The sequence below is a fragment of the Orcinus orca genome, chromosome 1, assembly GCF_937001465.1.
Source record: "Orcinus orca chromosome 1, mOrcOrc1.1, whole genome shotgun sequence".
In the NCBI taxonomy this organism is placed as follows: Eukaryota; Metazoa; Chordata; class Mammalia; order Artiodactyla; family Delphinidae; genus Orcinus; species Orcinus orca.
In genome coordinates, this window is record NC_064559.1 from 39714807 (window position 1) to 39729573 (window position 14767).

Consider the following 14767-nt stretch of genomic DNA (forward strand, 5'->3'; position numbering starts at 1 on the left):
GCTCCAGTGTTAAGTTTACAACTGTGTCTTAGCTTTCACTCCATGCACGCACAAAGCCTCAAGGTCAGCTAGACATGAGAGTTTATGACCTTCTTAGGTCTTTCTTAGGCATATGCATAGTCTTACACATGTGCATGGATTTTAGATTCCTAGGGATGTGTTGGAATTTATTGAATCCCCCTATGAACCTCTCATTCCCAAGATTTTCCTTGTAAGTTTTTCTGTCAACCTCTTGTTAGCCCTAGTTGATACTGCTTTCTTGTGAGGCTGTGATGTTAAACAATTGCCACTGATTGTTTCCAACAAACATCCTAAGGATACAGCTGTACTGTACACCTATATCAGGCTCTAAGTAAGGTGAAATCAAAACAAAGCCTGAGAATGGAGCTTTTCAGGGACTTGAAAGACAACTCAAGTAATGATAATTCTCTGGGAATCAGACTTTGGAGAAGCTCCAAACCTTTTCTTACCCTTCCAGTGTCAGCTAGACTGCTCGTTTTCACAGCTACCATAGTTGTGAGGCTGTTGGTTTTCAAGGCTATCATGGAACTGGGGAGAGGGAGATGGGAATAGGGTAAATTTAAAATGCCCCAAAGCTTGGTTTTCAGCCACTTTTCTTGAATAAATACTTTTTGGATCATTGCAAACGTTTGCTTAATTTACAGTTCTGAAAACATTGATTTTAACAATTTTTGCCAGTATTCTTATTGCTTTTATGGAGGAACAGATTGTCAGAGGTCCTTACTTCACCATTCTCCTCTTAAGTATTTTTGAGTAGAAGTATGTCACTGTCAAAGCTAATTTTATGGACATCTAGTTTACCAGTGTCTCATGTCTTTCCCCTGGCATGGAGATTGGTGACACAGAGTGCAGTAAGTGGACTCAAAATGGTCATCCAATTAAGTAAAATCTAATAACATTATCAGAAGAGAGCTACAAGGCCAAAAGTTCAAAGAATCAAAAGTAAGTAACAGACTGAGTGGACCAGAAGGATGACCTAACTGAACATGGAGACTTCTCCTTTGCCTGCTCTCTCCCCATCCTTCACATCCCCCATTTCTCACTCCCATGTACCCATGACAGAGTGCATAGATCATGGTGTACAGGAAGCGTCAGAATGGGGGAAAGCTAACTAAGATGCTATTGCATTGTAGACAAAGTTTTCTTCTAGTGGTCTATTTTCAAAACACTTATCAGATGTTAGCTCATATAACCTTATAACTGGACAGACCATGAACAAGAATCTGTATTTTATAATGGAGAAGAGTGAGACTCTGGATAGGTAAGTTACCCAGAGTTTTAGAGCTAGTAACAGGTAGCATTGCTCTCAGCTCTTTTGATTTTTTGTCAAGTATTCTTTGCATTACTAGGTGATAACACTCTCTTAGAGAAGTTTTTATAGTAAGGATGAACCAATTTTGAGATGATTTCTGGAAGAAAAACCACTAAGATGTGTCTGGTTGGATATGTGAGATTTAAAAGAGAGAAGATGCCTAAGATTTCTAGCATAGAAAGTATAATTTCTGTGCATTGCAACTATCCAGAATATAAATTCTATTCTAACATGGGCAAATAAAGATCAAATTGCTAATTCAAATTGTTAATTCAGTGAAAGAATCAGGGAAGTAATTACTGAAGATTTAATTTAAGCCAAAATTACCAATTTTACTAATTTTCCACAAGGTGTCAGCAGCACTTTAAACAATAGCAATTGTAGAGGTTACTTGGAATGCGATATCTAAATTTGTTAAATATTATGCAAATTGGGAGTCTGTTATTTGTTCCCACTATCAGATTGTTTGTACTTAAGTAATTGAAAATTTTCATATATTATTTAGTGCTACATTCACTATTTTACCATCTGCATTATTATAGCCTTCCAGCCTACTGTAGGGTTACCTAACTATAATACTAAAGTATAAGTTTAGACTTCTCAGAAGATTCAAAATATTACATATTGGAGAAACTGGGTCAGCAGGGGGCAGCACAGTCTTATAATGTTTAAAATTTGGTCATTTGAAAGGACCATTCAGAAACAGAAGGATATAAAGACAGTGTGGTACATGGTTTTTCAAGTTTTTCAAGCATTCACATCCTTTATTTCTAATGAAATATTATTCGTAACCCAAATATATAAAGTAATTTTACTAACAGAAATCTTACCTTATAATATTTATTTATAACATCAAACACCAAAAATAATGGAGCTGTTTCTTGAACAAAAAATTCAGAATAACATTTTTGAGATAGTACTATTTCTGTCTTCCTTTTATAAATAAGGAAATTGAGTATCAAGGAAATTTTAAAACATGTCCAAGGTCATACAGATGGCAAAATGTCATAGTTTACATGCAAACCAACTGTCTTACTTCAAAGCACAGATACTTACAATTATACAATTGCTGATAATATGTTTTAACCTTGCTTCAGCTCTGAAATTAAATCCATATTATTTCTTTCTTAAATATTACACAACAAAAAAATAAGTCTGATTCACAGATAAGGAGTTACAAATGGTAACTTTTTAAAAACAGCTTGCTCTGCAATCTTCAAATACTTCTCAGTAAACAGAAATGGCAGGTGAATCTTTAGTCCAAAATACAAAATTAAATCTCCAATCCAGAAATGCACTGGTGTTCTCTAATATGTTAACAATTGGTGTAACTACTAAGAAAGTTGACGGTTATTCCGTGTTTTTTAGGTAAAGAAACTAAAGCATGGAGATGCTAAGTACCTTGCCTAAAGTCACATTCCATAACTGACAGACCCTGGTAGTCTGACTCCAAGGTTTGCTTTCCTTACAAGTACACTGTATCACCTATCTTAATACTCATTTATGTGCATCTATAGCTATTATTTTAGTTTTGAAATAGTTAAAAATATATTTTAAAAATGAAATTCAATAGATTCCATTAACCACAGTTATAAAACCAGTAGCCTTTGGATAACAGAATATAACCCAAAACTTAGGAGGCATTTTGTAATAATTTTCGGCTGTTGTTTTACAATTATCATTCTATTTCAGTTTCCAGTAGTAAAAAGAAAAAATTATATTTCTATTAAAAACACAGATTCAGATCATCTCATTCAAAACAAATTATTTAAAGGGAAGCTTTAATACATTTGGAACACACTGACCTGCATAGGGAATAACTGTGATTCTAGCACTCTGTTAGGTTAGTGTCCAATTTTAAAAAGCTCACACCTCCCCTGGGTATGTATGTGAGGGCATTTCTGGGGTGCAGAGTCTGTACTACATTAGCAATACAATATATGTTTCCATGACTCAGATACCTTAGAGAAAGAAAGCTTTTGCAGTTTTCAGAAATATGATAGATCAGTAAGAAGACAGAGAAGTCAGCTACATTAATTTTGAAACAAAAGCCCTAGGTTTTAACATGTGCTAAAGCTGTCAGGTTACAAAAATCTTACATGATTACGCCCACTCTAACATGTTTCTAGATCTCCAGTAATAATTATAATAAATTTATTTCTAAATAAATTATAATCATAATAAATCAGATATTTTTAAAGTCTGTGTTTTCCTCCAGGGTAAAAAATTGCAATTTTTTGCCCAAGAGGTAAAGTATACACAAAGACAGACTACAAGTGCTTCTCAAGGAAAGACCTTTCTCAACAAAGTAAATTGTGACTTCTGCCCAAGCACTCAGTCATGTGCGTGCTTGGCCTTACATTATTTTTCTGAGCTGCAGACCTGAGATGTTGCCCCCCGGTCACTGTGCCTCTCTTCCTCTCCACTGCTTGTAGAGCAGGTCCAGTTTTTCTCACCCCCGCATTTCATGTTTTTCACAACTTATTCTTTTCCTTAAACAATCTTTATTAAGTGCTTGCTGAGCAAGAGGTACTGTACTAATTTGGGGACATAAGAGATGAATAAAACAAAGGTTCTACCCTCAACAGACTTACAGTCTAGTAGGAAAGACAGAGCAACAGTTACAGTGCAGTATAGTAAGTTTATGATGGACATGTTCACCTAGTTAGGTGAGTAAAATTTGGCTTCAACCTTACTTCCTAGAGCTACATTTTCTACCCCTCTCCCCACATGCATCAGCTACACCAGATCAATTTATTTACCAAACGTGCTATCAACTTTTGGGCCTTAGCTCATCACACTGTCTAGAATGCCCGTCCTTCCCTGTGCCTTTTGAAATCCTTTTGGGGCCTACTTCAAAATCTCTTCTCAGGAATATAGTTTCTGATATCCCAGAGTTTATCACATCTACCTGTATTCTCGCATAAACCTTTCAAGACATCATAGTCTGCCTTAAAATCAATTCATCTCTCCCCTAGAACAGTGCTTAGTGCAGAGTAGACATTCAATAAACTCTTATACTGCTGACTTCCAAAACTGTTTTGTTTCTATTCAATACTGTTTCCTTCAGTAAGATAAAACAGTATTTGGTCTATTGATTACTTTTTTGCGAGTAGCCTAAAGTCTGGTCACAAATAAATTAAATCAAAATTGTGAGATGAATAAGAGTGTTTCTAAAAGTTATTACACAAATGAGAATATAAATATTAGATATGAAGGTGTGATAGATACTGTTGATTTTCTACCAGTCTACAGTCCCCATTACTTCTTAGTTCTTTCCTTACATAACATCCTATTTTGTTCAAGTAGCCAAACCTAGGTAATACATAATTCCCACAGAAAAAAACAATCCCCCTTGAAGATGAACTCACATTAAGAAAGAGTATAAGCAAAAAGAAGTGATCCATCATGAATGACAGCAGACCCAAAAGATAGGTTGGCATCTCTAGGACATGAACTAATAGAACACTGTGAAAGAGGTTATAAAATAAATATGCTTAAAATGAATAAAGAGCTAAAAGAAGTAACAGAAACCACAAGGAAAGAACAAGACAATACTAGAAAAGAGGCAGATTTAAATAATGACCATATGGAACTTCTGGAATGAAAAAATAGAGTCATTAAAAATAGAATCAATGAAAAATATGAATAACAGGGTAAGGAGAATGAAGGGTAGAATGAGAATGTTAAGTACATTTTCTTATAAAAACTCCAGAGTGAGAGACTAGAAAAAGTGAGAGGCAACATTTGAAGTACATAGATCATCAGGTTGAAAAAGTGCAGGTGCTCATAGCAGGATTATCAAAAATGAATCCACACCTTTAAAGATTACAGTGATAGGATGAAACACCAAAGACAAAATGATAAAAGTAACTAGAGAAAAGATAAGGAAAGGGAACAGCAACTGTCTAACAGAAAGCTTCTCAACAGCCCTAAATACCAAACGGCATTGGTATAATATCTGTAAGGTGCCAAGGCAAATAAACTATGAACTTAGAATATTATAGCCACCTAAATTATTGCTAAGGAAGGCGGTAACCTCCAGATATTTTCAGTCAAAGAACAGGAGAGTTTAGCACTCATAGCTCATTGCTGGGATAATTACTAAAGCATATACTTGTGTATGAAGAGCACTGAATTCAAAAGGAAGAAATAAGATGGAAGAAGTGATGGTGAGCTGAGAGATTATTGAGTATGTAGAATATCTAAATAAGCAGAGATAGATCGAGCAGAAAACTACTAGCAAAGATATGAAAGATTTGAGTAACACTTTAATTTAATGTTATGTATGTGGGACCTCTACTTAATAAACGTAAGCCTATGTAGAACAGTTACAAATGTCAACCATATATATGCCAGGCCACAAAGGAAGTCTCCACAAATATCAAGGAGTCAATATCATATCAACTTTGTTCTTTGACCACATTGGATTGAAATTAAAAATTCATTCAAAAATATCTGTGGCACACACACATACCACATGCTGGACATCGTTCTAGTTATTTGGTGTACATTAGTGAAAAGCAGAAATAAATTTTGACCTGCATGGAATTTAATTCATTACGGGGGAGGGGAGACTTGAGATACAGTAAAGGTAATAAATATAGTAAATATATAGTATGTGAGAAGGTTATAAGTATTATGAGTAAAAGAAACAGAGTGAACAGGATCAAGAATGCTAGTTGGAAAGGAGTTGTAATTTAAATAAGAGGTCATTGGAGACAATGTAACATGTGGGCAAAGACTTGGAAGAGAGGAAGGCTTAGTCGTTTGCATATCTGGAGAAAGAACATTGCAAGCAGATGGAACAGCCAGTTCCCAGAGCCCAGAGTACATGTGTTGTCTTCAGGAAAGAGCAAGGAGGCCCATTTAGCTAGAAGTCCAAGACTGAGGAGTAGAATAGCAGGAGGTAAGGTCAAAGAGGCAGTTCTCCTCCCACCCCTCAAATCTATATATCTAGATATGCAAACAAACAAAAAACTCTCTAAATGAACTCAGGGTCAGAGAAGAAAGCATAATGGAAATTAGAAATATTTAGAATCAGACAAAACGAGAACACTATTAAATTTATGGTGTACAGATAAAACAATATTATAGGGAAATGTATAGCCTTAAAGATATTTGTAGGAAGATAAGAGTGCAAATCGATGAGCTAAATATTCTTCAACTCAGGAAGTTACAAAAGGAAAACAAGGAGAAATTAATGAAAGAAAAAAAGTAAAGAGGTCTAAAAAACAAAAGCTGGGTTTTTTAAATTGCTGCTAAGTAAGCCTCTGGAGGTAGATCAGGAAAGAAAAACATTACATTAAATGAAAGGGAGGACATAATCATCAATTCAGTGGAAATTTCAGAATCATAAAGAGAATAAGTCTAGAAAAACAAGTTTGGAAACTTAGATGAAATGAGCAATTTTTTTGGAAATATAAATTTCTAAAAACTGATTTAGGAATAATAGAAAACATGAAATGACTTATTACCATTAAGAAATTCAATCAGTAGTCAAAAAGATTCTCATAGAAGAAAGAGAAAGAAAAAAAGATAGTTGAGTTTCAAAGGCAAGTTTTACCCAACTTCAATGAACAAATAACTTTCCTGGAATAATATCTGTTTGATGAAATGTGTATATATATACATACACATACATATATATATGTGCATTTTTTTCTGAATTCAATTTAACATTGTTTAACTTGAGGTTTCTGCCTATGTTTCTAAGTGAGATTGGTTTATAATTTTATGTTCTTCTTGTCTAGTTAGTGTCAAAATTATACATCTCAAAAGAGAAGCTGGGTACTTTTCCTTTTCATCCTCTGAAATAGTTTATATAGCACAGTAGTTGTTTGAGAGCATGGGGAAAATTTTATAAACTTTTTAAACCAATTTTATAAACTTTAATAAACCAATCTCACAAGCATGTGTGCAGAAATGCCAATTTAAATATGTTCATATTGAATGTAGCAAAAAATAATATGTGCATGTAAAATGCAAAATTTCTGATAAGAGCAGGAGTTTTTATGACCATTTTGATAAGCTGGAGTTTTTATGACCATTTCTCCATGATGATATATTCAAACATTAGTAATAGAAAAGATTTTGTTTTTGTTTTACAATTTTTGCTGTATTTTAAATCTTATCAATAAGTTTTCAGTGTTAACATGAAACAACTTTCTGTATGAAAGAGAAAGTGAGAATTTTCTACTTTTTTTCCCACTCTTCATTAGCTAACCTGTATATCAGGTATACTGTGTTCCCTGAGTGTAGTAACATTCCCTTTTGCTGACCCATCTTTTCCTCTTCCTTGGTTCTTGCAAGGCTAAGGCCCTCAGACCAAACCCAGCAAAGAGACAGAGGGAAGTAGTCACAGTTGGTGCAACCCCTCAGTAGCAGGGTTGATAGTCCTTACTGAAGACCAAGGGGGAAAAAAGCAGGGCAAACAAGTCAGTTGAATAGGCTCTGTAGTAGACATCTGTTTTTTCTGCCTAGCATCCATGTCTTCTGTGGCCACAGTGTCCAGATTTTGCTTGGGAGACCAACTTGCTCCTGTACTTTGGATGAAGTGACTTCATTCCAAAGCCCAGAATTAGATCTCACGTGTCTTAACTGGTGAGTTCTAGGGTTTTGGTGAGAGCAATCAGGATGATGTCTTCCTCTTTCCCACAACACTCAGAGCCACTGAAAACTCTGGCAACTTGGAGCGAAGAGTCTACCTGAGAATAAAGCCAAATTTGGGAAACAAGCCTAAGGAATGGAGGAGAACTGTTTTCTAGTGACATGGGTTGAAGCCTGCATCAGTGAGCACCTGAAGCTACCCTTGTATTAACTTTTATATTACAGAAGCTAGTAAATTCCCTGTGTCTTGTAAGCCAGTTAAATTTGGTAGCAGTTTGGTGGTTAAGTGCCTGAAGCTTCTCAGCACCAGGCTTCCCTGGAGGGAGGGAGACAGACTGATGTTCTGCAGGCTGAATCCTAGTGGAAGTACAGGGGCCCATAGACGGCAGGAGGGCTTGCTGCTGCCATCCAGCTCTCTGTCCGTCCTTTTGGATGCTTTCTGTTTCTGTCCCTCCTGTGTTTTTGGTTGGGAGCTGTTGATGGCCTCTGTACCCTGTTGCTTTGGGGCAGACTCTTCCTGGGAGGGCCACTTCTTCCCCCCCCGCCAGTGGCCATTGTCTGTCACTTGCAACCAAAAGCATCCTGATTCCAACACCACTCTGAAATGTAAACTATCCACCCATCCACTGCTCATCCCAGTAAGTTATCCTTTAGAGTCAATGGGTGTGTTTTTACCGCTACCAAAATACAGAATGGCTGTCCTTTACACTGGATTGGGGAGGGCGTGGAAGTGGAAGGGGGGTAAGATTTGGAGCAGCTGTGCTGTTCTTGCTTTCTCCTTCCTTAAATTGCCTCTGGTTATCTCCTCCTTACCTTGTCTGATAGGCACTCAGTGCCTTGGGGCTAGGGAAGGGCCCCCGAGGAGCGAGCACCGCTATTGGAGATGCAGCTCACCAGGTTTGCAGCAGGTGGCTGCCCTCTGGTTACACTTCAGTGCCCTCATCGCTCCATTTCCAGGAAAGTATAATGGAAGCATTTTGGGTCAAATTACCTTAAAAAGCAGAAAATTTCTTCTAGCCACAGTGAAAAATAAATTCAACAGAAAATATTCAAATTCATAATAATTATCATTGTAGAGTTCATCACTTTTACCTTAAAAGTACTGAGTAGAAGTGGTTACAAGTAAGGTGGAGTCAGTTTAGTATTAATAAAAAGCCCCATACATTTACTTAATAGGAGTTCTGTTGTATTTTCAATCTTACTTTTTTCTCTCTATATTTACAAGTTCCTACCTGATTTTAACCTATTAACACCATTAAAGACATGTAATGTCTGCCATAAGTACTAATTCTGCTTATGGTAAACATTATATAGAGTTTATTCACTTTTCTGAAAAATTAAATATTTTTTTTTCTACTTTTACAGAATTGCTTATAATCCTTCACCCTAGGGCAGAGGACTCAGGCGGAAAGAGAAGAAGTATTAAAAAAGAAATAAAGTATTATGTTAGATGGGAGGAAGTTATACTTTTACTTTAGGGAGCCTATGGGACGATTCCTTTAAGTAGACCCAATTATGATTGGGATTTGTTTGACTTTGGGTTAATCACCTGCAGTTACTGCCACCTAGGGAAGCCTCAATTATAAATTAATGATGGAGTCTGCAGTGAGAGTAGGTAGAGATTCCTGAATACACACTGAATGGAGCAGCATGCCCTGAGGAATAGTTGGAGGAAAGATGCCATTTGAGTATATAGTATCTGTATTTAATTTGTCTTTACTGCAGTTGCTCTATTTATATAGTTATTCTATACTGCTTTTGCTGTAATCAGTGATCCCCTTGGATTGCCACACCTATACCAACCCTGGAATAGGCAGTTACACTGATGGCAATAGAAAGACCATGAGATTAGCACTTTTTCTAAGGTATAAATTCAGAATGAACTCTTCAGACAATAGTTTTTTGTTTTTTCTGTTAAATACTACTGTATTTCAGCTGGGCTTACTAAAATAGAATGTGATCACCAAGAATCTTATCACTCTTGCTTTTTTTTTGTTGGGCTTAGAGACAAGGACATTTTTGCAGCAGTAAAGCAGGGAGATAAGTTAGCTGTTTTTCTCAGGAGCAAGAAAGACCTTTCCCAAGACTTTCTCGGGCCATCACTTTGTTGCGCAAAATCGGCAATATGACCTCTGTGTTGATAAGAAAATATTAGATTCACATCTTATTATCTGACAGTAGGTTAATATGAAAAATGCTATACTATGAAAAATGTATTTCACAGTATTCTAACAGATGCTGCTAGTATAATAGCCTAATGTAGCAAATGCACCAAATGTGCTTGAGCATGTTTTTGACACTATTTTCATAAGTGATGATATATCCTAATTGAAACTTACTAAAATTATGTTTTCTCCTCCAACTGTCATGAAAACATACCAAACTATGTGTTTTGTGTACCCATGATTTAGGAATATAAGATTTATCTTCCTTTTGGTTTTCTGCTCTACGGTTTAGAGTTAGATTTGAAAATATGAGATTTTTATCCCTCTGAATATTAGTCCCGTGAGCTAATTCAGTCACCAAGTATGTATTAATTCTCCTTGATTACTTGTATAGGCCAACCTAGATTCAAACTTGAAGACTTGTATAAGACATTTTTAGATTTTTTAAATCTAAAAATCTAAATCCGTGATTTTTAAATCTAAAAACTTGTTATAGAAAATAGTATTATAGTCTTTTTTTTTTAACTCATGGAGTGAATCCCTTTAGGAATGTTCAAAGAAAGTCCTAAACATTTTTATTATTGTTAATTTGTATATGTTGTATCCTTGTGTCATGTAATTCTTTCATTAAATCTTTTTTCTTGTGAAACCAAACACATAGTAGAAAAGTGTAAAAGGCAGAAATGTACAACCCATCTAACTACCATCCAGGTCAAGAAATAAAACATTACCAGTACCCCTCAGAAGCCCCCATGTCCTTCCTAATCACTGTTTCTTCTCTCTCCACCCCTAGAGTTAACCAAAATTTTGACTTTTAAATTAATCACCTTCTTGCTCTCTTTATAGTTTTACCACCTATTCATACATCTGAAATACTATGGTTTAGTTTTGCCTGGTCTTTATTTGGTTTTTGTTTTGGTTTTTTGTTGTTGAAATTTACATAAATGGAACCGTACAGCTAAATATCCTTTTAGGTTCAGCATTTTGCACTCAAAATCATGTTTGTAAATGTAGTTATAATTAGTTTCATTGCTGTATAGTGTATATATACTGTATGTACAGTATAGTTGCTGAATTATATGAAGTCACCACAAATTGTTTATCCATTCCACTCTTTGAGGTCATTATAAATAATGCTACTATGGACGTACTTTCATATGTCTCTTGGTAAACATTGCACATATTCCTTATCGAGATGTATATATATGGAATTGACAGATATTATGGTATGTGTATTTTTAACATCTTAAAAGAACATATCACTTTACAGTATAACCATTGGAATATGAGACTTCCCATTTCTCTGTGTCCTCACCACACTATTGTTTTAGCCCAGATATTTGTTGTGTAGTGTTAGCTCATGGTTTTAATTTCCTTTTCCTTGATTAGTAATGAGGTTGAACATCATTTCACATATTTATTGACCATTCTTTTGTGAAAGTGCTGATTCAAGTATCTGTCAAGTGTTTTTATATTGTGTTGTCTTTTTCTTATTGATTTATAGGTATTCTTTACATATTTGGGATTTGAGCTAATTGTGAAGTATATGTGTTTCAGAGGTGTTCCACCTTTGTTGTAAATTAACTGTCTATTATGCATGGATTACTTAGTGGACTTTCTATTTAACAGTCTCTTAGACATTGTTTTATCACATTGTCTTAAATAATGTACCTTTATTATAAATTTTGATACTCAGTAGAGCAGAGCCCCCTATCTTGTAATTTATTTTATTATTTTTATTCTGGTAAGAACATCTAACATGATATCTACCCTTTAACAAATTTTAAGTGTACAATATTGTTTACTGTAGATATAATATTGTACAGCAGATCTCTGGAACTTAATCATCTTGCAGAACTGAAACTTTATACCCATTGAACAGTAACCCTCCATTTCCCCCTCCTCCAGCCCCTAGCAACCCCCATTCTACTCTCTGCTCCTATGACTGACTATTTTAGATATCACATATAAATGGAACCACACAGTATTTGTCTGTGACTGACTTATTTCACTTAGCATAATGTCCTCCAGGTTCATCCATGTTCTCACATATGGCAGATTTCCTTCTTTTTTAAGACTAAATGATATTTCATTGTATATATATACCGCATACATTTTAGAATTAGCTTGTCAAGTTCCACAAAGAAACCTGTTGAGATCTTGATTATGATTGCATTTATTCCATCAATTTGGAGACAGTATTGCAAAATTGAACCTCATAATTCGTTAACATAGTATATATAGCACTTCTAAATTTCTCTCAATAATAGTCATAGTTTTCTGTATAGAGTCCTTGCATGTCATTTGTACATTTATTCCTAGATATTTTATATTTTATGTTGTAATAAATGTTATTTTGAAATAAATGTTATTTTCGGATTTGTTCCTGGTATATAGGAATATATGGATTCTTAAATTTTACCTTTGCAGGTGACTGTAATACCTCTGTGGAGTTGATTAGATTTCACATGTGCATAACTATATAGTATGCATATAAGGACAGTCCAAGTCATTATACCTTTTATTTCATTTTATTGCCTTTCATAAGGCTAGGACCTTCACTGGCTGGAATCTCCAGTGCAGTGCTGATTAGAAGTGGTAATAGTTGACATCATTGTCACATCCCCAATTTCAAAGGGGAAACATTAAAAAAAAATTAAGTATGATGTTACATGTTGCTCGATTTGGTTTGCTCAGCATTTATTTAGAGTTTTAAATCTAAGTTTATGAATGAGAAAATCCTGTAATTTTTTAATAATGTCCTTGTCGGATTTTGGTTTTAAGGTTTTGCTAGTTTCTTACAGGAAACTGGGGAGTGTTTCCTCTTTTCCTGTTATCTGAAAGAGTTTGCATAAGACTAATATTATTAATTAGAAGTCACTATTGTAGCCATCCGGCTAAAGTTTTTGAGTTTTATTTTGTTGGTTTTGGAAAGGTTTTTAATTGCAAATTCAATTTCTTCAGTAAGACTGTTCAGATAGTCTATTTCTTCTTGTGTCCACTTTGCTTAGTTGTACTATTCTAGGAATATGTCCATTTCGTCAAAATTTAAAATTTGTTGGAAGAAAGCTGTTCTTACTCATTTTTTTAAAATCTTTTCATGGCCTATAGAATATGTAGTAGTGTCTTTTTTCATTCCTGATATTTTTTCATTTGTGCCTTGTCTCTTTTATTTCTTAATTGGACTAACATTTATCTATTTTTATTAATCTTTTCAAATAATTTATTTTCATTATCATTTAGTTACCCATGGATTATTTATATTTGTTTCCTTAATTTCCAAATTTATAGGAATTTTCTTCACTAGAACTTAGTTTGGATTTCTAGCTGATTCAAAAAACATTCTGAATGATTTCCATCATTGAAATTCATTTTTGAAATTCGTTTGCTTTTTTAAATTTATTTATTTATTTGTTTGTTTGTTTTTGGCTGCATTGGGTCTCTGTTGCTGCACGCGGGCTTTCTCTAGTTGCAGCAAGTGGGGGCCACTCTTCATTGCGGTGCGCTCCTCTTGTTGTGGAGCACAGGCTCTAGGCACGTGGGCTTCAGTAGTTGTGGTTCACAGGCTTAGTTGCTCTGTGGCATGTGGGATCTTCTTAAACCAGGGATCAAACCTGTGTCCCCTGCATTGGCAGGCGGATTCGTAACCACTGTGGCACCAGGGAAGTTCCCGTTTGCTTTTTTTTTTTTTTTTTTTTTTTTGCGGTACACGGGCCTCCCACCGTTGTGGCCCCTCCCGTTGCGGAGCACAGGCTCCAGACGCGCAGGCTCAGTGGCCATGGCTCACGGGCCCAGCCTCTCCGCGGCATGTGAGATCTTCCCGGACCGGGGCACGAACCCGTGTCCCCTGCAACGGCAGGCGGACTCTCAACCACTGCGCCACCAGGGAAGCCCCTGTTTGCTTTTTTAATAAGTATTTTTGTAAAAACTCCACTGCATGCTTGAGAAAATGTATGCTTTATAGTTGTAGGATGGAGTGTTCTGCATATTACCATTAGGTCAGTTTTACTTACTGTGATATTCGAATCTTCTACATCATTACTGTATCTATTTGCCTGCTTGTTTGGTCAGTTACTGAAAGGAGTATGTGGACAACCCCACCGGTTATGGATTTGCCTATTTCTCTTTCTAGTTCTGGCAATTTTTGCTTCTTTTATTTTGAGCCCATGTTATTAAATAATGCAAATTTGGAATTACTTTATCTTCCTGGTAAGTTTGCAGTTTTATCATTATTGAGTGTACCTCTTTATCTCTAGTAATAGTTACTGCCTTAAAGCTAACCTTGGCTGGTACTAATATAGTTACACCGATTTTCTTTTGGTTATTATTTGCATGGTAAATATTTTCCCACCCTCTTTTTTTCAATTTCTGTATATCAGTGTTTTACATATTGACTTACAAGTAGCAGATTTTGTGTTTATTTAATCAAAGTCTGCCAATCTTTGTCTTTAAAGGACACTTAAGACATTTACATTTAATGTAATTGAGTCTGAATCTGTGTCGGTCTTTTAAGGTCAATACATCTTTTAAACAATTTTTTTACATTCAGGAAAGAGTTCATTGACACCTATGAGTTTAAGAAATTTATCTTCTCTGATTTGTATCCAAACATGCAAGAATTTATGAGACCTTCTCATCTCCTGTCATTCCTTTGACTGCT

The 14767-nt window shown here is 35.3% G+C and overlaps 1 protein-coding gene across 1 annotated transcript in view; it reads left to right on the forward strand.

The window, feature by feature from the left end:
• The window catches only part of SYT14 (synaptotagmin 14), a 156272-nt gene that overhangs the window by 127705 nt on the left and 13800 nt on the right, over positions 1–14767 (forward strand).